Source organism: Primulina huaijiensis, chromosome 2 (assembly GCF_012295235.1).
Source record: "Primulina huaijiensis isolate GDHJ02 chromosome 2, ASM1229523v2, whole genome shotgun sequence".
Lineage (NCBI taxonomy): Eukaryota > Viridiplantae > Streptophyta > Magnoliopsida > Lamiales > Gesneriaceae > Primulina > Primulina huaijiensis.
Window position 1 is genome coordinate 22,218,429 of NC_133307.1, and position 9,325 is coordinate 22,227,753.

Sequence of the window (9,325 nt, forward strand, 5' to 3'; positions counted from 1 at the left end):
AGCCCAAATTTACAAAAAATAATGGCAAAAACAAGCGCATTCTTTGCAAAGTATTAGTGGTTTTCTTCTTATATCCTTTTTATCAACGTTTTTGAAGAGTTTATGGTAGTTGTTAGAGCTACCAATGGGAGATGGGATTTGATCGGAGAGAAGCTTCAGAGCAAAAAAGATTTGGTAGTCTGTCAGACAACTGCAAGACCATCTCAGTCCCGAATCGGGCTGAGAACGATCCTCTACTGATCCGCTGGCCGAGAACCATGGAAATGTTAATCACGCTCTGATCTTGCAGTCATAGTTCATCCACCAGACTTGGTTTCCTGCCTCCTTAGAACTCAAGGACACGAAGGTACGAGCCTATAGAACAGATCCTGTTCAAGTAAGGTCGTGCTCAATTGAGGTTGCTAAGAGGAATATAAGGAGCTTATTTCTTTATGGTTGGCCAATGTGGGATTAGTTTTGCTTGTATAAGGTTGTTTGCGTCATTTTAAGTTCAAAGGGGGATTGGTTGAATATTAAATGAAGAAAGCAACCGCACGTAGGACCAATTACAGCTGAATATAAGAAGCTTATTTCTTTAAGGTTGGCCAATTACAACTGAATAAATAAATTATATACGCATCTAAAATATTGTTTAATATATTGGTAAAAATATTTTAAATTACATTTTGTTTTATTTATATTTAAATTAAAATACAAGTCGAAAAACCATGAAGTTAACTAGAAATATGAAGGTTCGATTCCTAATACCCGCTTATATATATATATATATATAATAATTAGGATTACTTATTCATTGAATGTAGAATTCAAAAAATTATCTTATATACAATAAAATCCAATCTTGTTTGTTTTCACTTCAAACAAGAATTTTTTTTTNAAAAAAAAAAAAAAAAAAAAAAAAAAAAAAAAAAAGAATGAATAGCGTCCATTGTCTAATGGATACGACATAGGTCTTCTAAACCTATAATATAGGTTCAAATCCTATTGGACACAATTTAATCAAATGCAGAAATTTTCGGTCATAATAGACATATAAATCGGGACAATTAGTGTGACTTTTATGCGTTACCATAATGTTGCTTCGGCGGCCGCGTGTCTCTGATTTCTCTTTGTTGCAAAAGATTTGTTTTTTCATGTTGAATACTTTTTGGAATTCTAAAAAAATCAATACTATATTTCAAAAAAACTAAAATTGTGTTATATACGACTCTAATGAAATATATTTATTTTATTATATTCTTACCAATATGATTAAATGGTTTTTTTTTAATTGTAATTGGATTTTAAAAGCAATTTAAGTCAAAAATAAAAACAACTTTTTAACTTAATCATGCACCAATTTAAATTTTTTTCCCCCTTCTGATTAGTGCCAGTTGCATACTTTGTAAAACGTGAAGTGTAAAATGCGCTTCAAAGACTAATTCTATTGTAGGGCTGAGAAAATATACCGAAATATCGAAATACCGTACCGAAAAAACACCGAAATGGCCGAAAAAATCAATATACCGAAAATTTCGGTACGGTGAAATTTTCGGTATCGGTATCGGTAAGTAAATATTTTTTTTCGGTATTTCGGTAAATAATTTTTTTTATTTTTATTTTTAAATTTAAGTTCGGTATACCGAAAATATTTTCGGTATACCGACATTTTTTCGGTGTCGGTACGATATGGTATACCGACATTTTTTCGGTGTCGGTACGGTATCCGGTATGAACTTTTTCATATCGAAAATTCGGTACACCGAACATTCGGTATACCGAATTTCCGGTATCGGTATCGGTATGGATTTTTTCATACCGATATTTACGGTATGGTATACGGTACCGTAGTTCGGTACGGTATACCGTACCGTACCCACCCCTATTCTATTGTAATAATAATAATAATAATAATAATAATAATGTTGGTATCCATTGAAACTGCAAAATAACAACATGGGTACACGAGTTTCTTGGTGGTGTGTGAAGCAAAAGTTGGGAGATTAATTGAAAGTCACATGGATGCACGTGTATTTGTTGGAGAGCAGGACTAATGTGTTCCCACCTTGACCTTGGTGGGTTTTTGTCAAGAAAAACAAAATTACTAAAAGAGAGTATATTAAATCTCAAAAATTTCAAATCTTTCTTCCTTTAATTAACATCCATCTTGGCTCACCAACATATACTTTTATCAAAAACAACATTTAATTACAGAATATATGCATTGAAAATAACAAGCACGACGAATGCGTCATTATTTGTATGTACGTACTCAATTTTGAGAAGTATTCACCGTATATATTGTTGAGAAAAACCCATAAATTACATAATCCATCATGTTAAATCATAAAAAATTTGACCGAAAACTTAAGCGGAAGCGTGCCTGAAGCCGTGATCTTGATTTCTTTAGAACGTGTCTTGATCTTCCATATCTACACGGTCTTTTCACCGAGAGAATCTTTTAGTTTTCTCTTGTGAACTATTTTCTTAATAGGCAAGAGAATATGGAACGTGATGAAGCGCGATCTGGGAACAATGACCCATATATAGATAATGTATATTATTATCTTCTGATATTTCTGTTTTAGTCTAATCATGAAAAAGAGAAATTACAATTATGTCTCTATACATTAAAGTCTCACAAACTATTTGATACATTAAAGCCTAGTAGATCACTTTATTTTGGGCTTAACTTAATATACAACTCATAACGCATAATTATTCACATATAAATAAAATTGATCCAACGTATATTTCTTATGTGAATTAAAAAGTCTATAACAATACCCACTATGATTATACGTATATATAAAAATATACGGTGTATGTATGGTAAGTATGTTGGTGAAGAAATCCTGCCGACAATACTATAAGTGGTCCTGAATCGAACACCAATGCGACAATGAATTCAGGATAGATCTCAAATCCAAGCAATGGTGCAAATAGGCAAAAGATGGGTTCAAAACTATTTAGGAAACGCACGTGTTATCTCACTCGAGATTTGTTGTGTGTTCTGTCCATTTCATGTGTGTAGGCACAACTTTTTACTGTACATTTTCCAATTTAATGTGATTGCAATTGTGAATGCATCTCTCTTTGTCAAAACAGCAAACACTTGGCGTCGGAATTAGAGAATGGGGCTACCAGGCCTGGCTAATAGGTTGCCTACGATGGTAATAGACCGGGGTGATAAACATACAAGTTTGGAGTGGTCCTGAACTCGGTTTACAAGTGAGTATGTTGTAGAACATGTCTTAATCTTTCAGGTCTACACGCTCTTAGTTTTCTCTTCTGAATTATTTTCTTAATTTGGATGAAAATAAAAAACATGATTACGAGCGATCTGAGACCATGACCCACATATAGATAATGTCTATCATTATATTCTGATATTTCTATTTTATCCCACTATAATTCCTCCTCTACACATTAAAAGACTCTGAACATATTAAATACATTAAAGTCCAATAGCCAAAACTTTAATCAAGCATTTTAATTTTTGAGGTTTTGTTGTTGGAGAAAATACATATAAACCACATAATCCATCATGTCAAATCATTAAGAATGTTACTGAAAACTTAAGCGAAAAAGTATCTGAAGCCATAATCCTTAATTCTTTAGAACATGTCTTGATATTTCAGGTCAACGCGCTCTTAGTTTTCTCTTCTGAACTATTTTTTTAATGAGAAAGAAAATAGAGAACATGATTACGAGCGATCTGAGAGCATGACTCACATATAGATAATGTCTATCATTATATTCTGATATTTCTATTTTAACCCACTACAATTCCTCGTCTACACATTAAAAGACTCATAATATATTATATACATTAAAGTCCAATAGCCAAAACTTTAATCGATCACTTTAATTTTAGGCTTAACTCGGTAAACAACTCACAACACATAATTATTCACATATAATATCATATAAATAAAATTGATCTAATATTTATTACATATTTACTAAAATGAAAAACATGTTTAATGTTTAACGGATTTATATGACCAACTCAACTAGACCTGTCAAGTTTTGGATCAAGAAATTGGTCAAACCCGTCCCAGAATTGTCCATGGCCACCACTAAAGTTGCCATTTCAATAATTTTCCAATACGCTCCCTCTACCCCTCATTTCATTCTATCCGATAAATTTTCTGCATTCAAATAATCCAAAAAAAAAAAAAACGATATTCATTTTTTCTCATTATTTTCGTATTATTGTTGTTTACTTGTTCTATTCCCGCATTTGCACCAACATAACCATGATGATTTTTTTTAAAAAAAGTTTCATTACATGACACAATCTGTGTCACTAATTTATTGGTTAAAAACAAGTTTGGCAATTGCCAAATTCATGGCATCACCTCCCAGTTGGCATAAAACTTTCCCAAAATTGGACATGTGGTTTCAAAATTATTTCTATCGTAAACCTAGCAAAAACTTGTGTGAGACGGTCTCACGGTCGTATTTTGTGAGACAGATCTCTTATTTGGGTCATCCATGAAAAAATATTATTTTAATGCTGAGAGTATTACTTTTTATTATAAATATGGATAGGATTGACCCGTCTCACAGATAAGACATACTCCTCAAACCCCCTACTTTATATGTTGTAATAACAAAAATTATTTAGTAGACTATTATTTAAAAATCCTAAAATGTCGATGCTATTAATGCAATCTTTGTCGAATCGACCATTAATGGTACTAGTGGATAACATGTAAGTTCATTTTTTATAACCATTTCATTTACAAAATGGGTTTTTTTTTTTAAAAAAAAAGGTAAATTTAGAATCCGAAATTCATATAAATCTTGTCGTTAGTTGTAGACATTAATTAACGTGGGCTCCAAAATGGTCTAAGAATTGCAATAATTGGCAAAAGATGAAGAAGACAATCAAGTGAAGATGAGATTTAAATTTTTGTGTGTGTGTGTTTTGTTTTTTTTGGGGTGAGTGAGAAGCTGCAAATATAAAAACGTGGCCTCATCGCCCTACACACAAACCATTGGTGAACTTTTTAATTCGGGCTCTTTGTTTCCATACACAAGAGAGGCCCACCAATTATTTCTTAACACGTGGGTTATATGGATGTTTCGAAAAAGACATCAATCAAAAGAATCCAAAATAAACTATTGAAGGGCATTGATTTTGTTTAGGAAAAAAAGAAAAAAATTCCACAAACAATCATAGAGTTGGGTGGTTTTTGAACCAAACCATCTTTTATAGTCCGACAACTGATATATAACATAAAGTCATAAACTAATAAATCGACATCCGTGGTTAAGACATTCGATAACCTTAAGCCCACAAATTCTTAGTTTGTGCCCAAAGGCGAAAACAAATATAGAATGGTATTTGATGTGACTTTGTTGAAATGGATGAGCCGGGTAAGGAGCTCCAACAGGTCAAATCAATAATTTATAGTTTTTAGGGAATTTGAGTGAAGGTAATGGCTTCAATAGCACCTGCAAACAATGAAAGAAACTCGTGAATGGGCGCCGGAGGGGTATCCGGCGTGGCCACTCCGATGCTTAAGTCAGCAGGTCGAAGATGAACACAAGCAATATTTGGGAGAAAATATGTGTAATGCTTTTGAGTTCAAAGATTTCAGAATCGGTAAATGACATTTATACCTGCTATTTATAGTAGAAGATGAGGTAGGTACCTTGATTCCAGTGCTACCTACTAAGTATGGTAGGTCTGCTGCCCATACCCTATCTTCTGATGACTTTTAGGACACTCCAAACCCAAGTTGTTCTGACAGATTAGACGTCCGGTATCAATCATACTTGAGTATGGTTCAATTCTCGAGGTGGCTCGGGCAATTGATTACCCGGGTACTTATATGAGAGCTCGGGCGATTACTGCGCGGGAGACCGGACTGTTCGAAGAATTCTTGGGAAACATGTAATGCTCGGGCTCTTGATAGTGTCCGGGTCGTCAATCGACCCGGATCCTTATGGCAACGACTCGACCCGGATCCTTATGGCAACGACCCGGATCCTTATGGGGGTATCACCACCCATCCCTAAAATAGTCGGGCTAGAGCTTGACTCGCTGTCCCGATCAGTCCAAGATAATGAACAGTGCACCAAATTGAAGTCTTCAAATATCCCATAGATGAGATGAAATGCTGAGACCTTCTGTCCCCTGGATTCATAATAACTTATTGTTTAACATTCTTGGGCCCTGTCGATACTACCACGATGACACGTGTCATAGCATAAATTCCCGCTTAAAAGACGTTTCGCATTTCGAGAAGTGGATAAGTCTGACGCCTTGATAACCGTACACGTCTTTTCAACTCTTGGCCCATCTTAGTCGTTCGTGCATTTACAGATCAACGGCTGTGATTAGTCCCTTCCTCCTATACATAGCCACTCACCCATTTTTCAATCGCACTAACAAACTGTCATCCAGGAAACACAATGGCTGGTGCAAGTAGTTCGAAAACTCCGAGTATGACCGAAGCCTTAAAGGAATCCGCTCTAGAGATTCGAAAATCTACTATGGAAGATGAAGTGTTTCACGCAATTATTGACTACTGGGAAGAGCTTCAGGGGCTGAAACTTCTTTATGATTCTGGAGAAGCTATCACTCCTAGCCTGGTTGCTAAACTGAGGAGAGTGCGAGAGCACTTGCATATAGCTGAGTGGGTAGACGTCTTTACAGATGGTCGTATCTACCAATTAATGCTTCGGAAAGAAATAAAGATCCTTAAGCGTATTGCTGATTCAGACAGCTTCCTGAAGACTTCCACCGGACCTTTATCTGCTTGGGTGAAAATATGGATAATTGCTGTAGAGGAAGAATACGATGATGTAGTACGCGCTAATGTCTATGGTTGAATAAAATACTAATTGAAGCCTGTCTCTGTCGTTATTTTGCTGTAATCTCTTAAGTTTATCGGTTGATGCATATATACCGCGAGTGGAACAAGGTTAATTGATAAAATCACAATGCTAAACCTTAACATCTCCCGGGCTTTCCTTGAAATGCCCGGGACTCTAGCCTCCCGGGCTCTGAGTACGGTGCTCTGTCGGTTACTCTTCTCGAGTATTCCAAGAGACGTTATTATGACACACGCTTCGCATTCATATCATTCCACGTTCCAAGAATTTGTTAATTCCGATACATTGATACCTGTAGCCCCATCTTTCTTCATAAATAAAAAACGTTTAAGCTAGCACACGGCTCTCCACCTTCTTCAACATTAAATACCACCTGTCTATAAATAAGAAGATGAAAGTGAAATAAGAACAATAATCCAATATGCCGAGTTCGAGTGAGTCTACCGCTTGTAGCAGTACGCATGCCATTGTCACAGATGAGATGCTTCCTTATCTGGAAGACTTGAAGAAAACTATTGAAGAATATATCTCGGTAAAGGTTATGTCTTCATGGTTCAAGATTCAAGATCTCCAGAATTCCTATCAACATGGTTTGGCACTTACTCGTTCCCAGAGGGCAGTAGCGAGAAGATACAAACAACAATTTGATGTCAACCACGTTACAGAGCTAGCAACTGACCAAGTTCTCCTGCATGCAATGCTATGGAAGGAGTGGCATCAGCTAAAGAAGATTTCCTCTGCCGAATCCTTCACTAGTTTAAGAATCCATGAATTGAATAATTGGATAGTTGAGTGGCAGGATTCTGTAGATTCTGAACTAGCTGCTGTAACGTGGCATAGATTATTTCCTCAATAAAATTTTAGTAGATGTAATTCTTCATCTTCCTATTCTTCTGCCAATGAATTCTGTAAGCCGAGTAGTATGTAACTAACGCGTAAAACCGAAATGCCAGGAACTAATGTTTCCTGAGCCTATCATAAATTGCCGGGCTCTTCCCCCACCTGGGCTTAAAATGAAATGCCGAGTTCTCATACTGCCGGGTTCTCACACAACCCGGGTTTAAAATGAAATGCCGAGCTTTCACATCACCCGGGTAATTGATATGGTGTTACAATGACGTATGCCCTACTGCCAAGCTGTCAGAATCTGTATGTATTTCGAGTGTATAAATGATCATGACGCCTCGATTTATGCCCCCGTCTTTTCAAATGTCCCGCCCAATCATGCCGCTCAATTTTCGAGGTTAATCTGGTTCGTTTGTTCTGTTCTGGATCAGCGGTTCAGATTCGCTTCCACCGCCTATATATATTAGGCCTCCTGTTTTCGAAAAAACACTTTCAAATTTAAAACTCCGGCGAAGCCCTTGCGAATTTTCTTCCTGAAGCTCCTCCGCGCGAAATCAACTAGCTTCAACAATCCTCGACCATCCTTCTCCGAATACTCGTAAGTTTCTCCTTCGCAATATGTCTAATTCTACTTCCTCTACCTCTGGGGCTAATGTGCGGGGCTCTCCTAGCGATGAATCCACCGCACTGCGCTCTGACTCCCCTCCTTCTCCCCCTCGCCGTTCTATAACTCAACCTTCTAAAAAACAAAAAACCCTTCTAACCAAACCATCCTCTTCAAAACCTTCCTCCTCGGGCACTTCCCGAGCCCCAGGAAAGGGCAAAGATAAGGGAAAAACTCGGGTTTCTGACCGCCCTTCTTCTAAGGCCCCGGGAGTTCCTTGGTTCTCCTCAATGAGCAGCACTTTGCGTTCGGGGGCGGACGAGGAACTCCGCACCCTAGGAGTTATTCCCTCCTCTTTTGCTATTATTATACCCGGCCCCTCTGATCAGGCAGATAGCCCTCCTCCTGGGTATACTACTTTTTTCCGGGACCAAATCAAGAATGGTCTTCGCTTCCCCATCCCTTCTTTTTACATTGAGGTCGCCAAATTCTTTGGGGTTCCTGTCAATCAATTTCATCCCAACTCTTTTCGGATTATGGCTTCGGCCTTTGTCGTTTTTCGTATGTATAACCTTGTTATTAACCCCCTTATTCTTCATTACTACTTTACCTGTAGGCTAGGTGATAATGCCTTTTCCCTTTCTGCCCAGTTCAACGCCCGGTTCCTTGATGACATTCCTTCTTCCCAGAAAGGATGGAAAGGAAGATATTTTTTTATACAACTCCCATCCTCTCTCTCCTGTCTAACAGGGTTTCTTCCCTTTCTTCCTCCCCAGCCTGCCCTTCCTCGAGCTTACAAATTCTAGGAATTTTACACCCGAAGCCAAGACTTGGTGGAGGGTCAAAAATTCTCTTCCTCCTCCCTTATTTCCCAGGAGCACTTGATCACTTATGGGTTGAGCGTCCGGGCTGAAGACCCAATAGATCGGGCGATTGACGAGGTGGCTGGCTCGGACCCTCAACCCGGTAACTTTCTAATTCCTGTCTTCTTAGTTTGTTATTCATCCATCTTTTATAATCTCTACTAATCCTCCCTCTTATTGC

The 9,325-nt window shown here is 37.4% G+C and overlaps 1 non-coding gene across 1 annotated transcript; it reads right to left on the reverse strand.

Moving 5' to 3' along the window:
- Window positions 1-176: 176 nt before the first annotated feature.
- On the reverse strand, window positions 177-386 carry LOC140971919 (small nucleolar RNA U3). Its single transcript, XR_012174393.1, has one exon. It is a non-coding gene; the product is annotated as a small nucleolar RNA U3 (small nucleolar RNA).
- Between the last annotated feature and the right edge of the window lie 8,939 nt (window positions 387-9,325).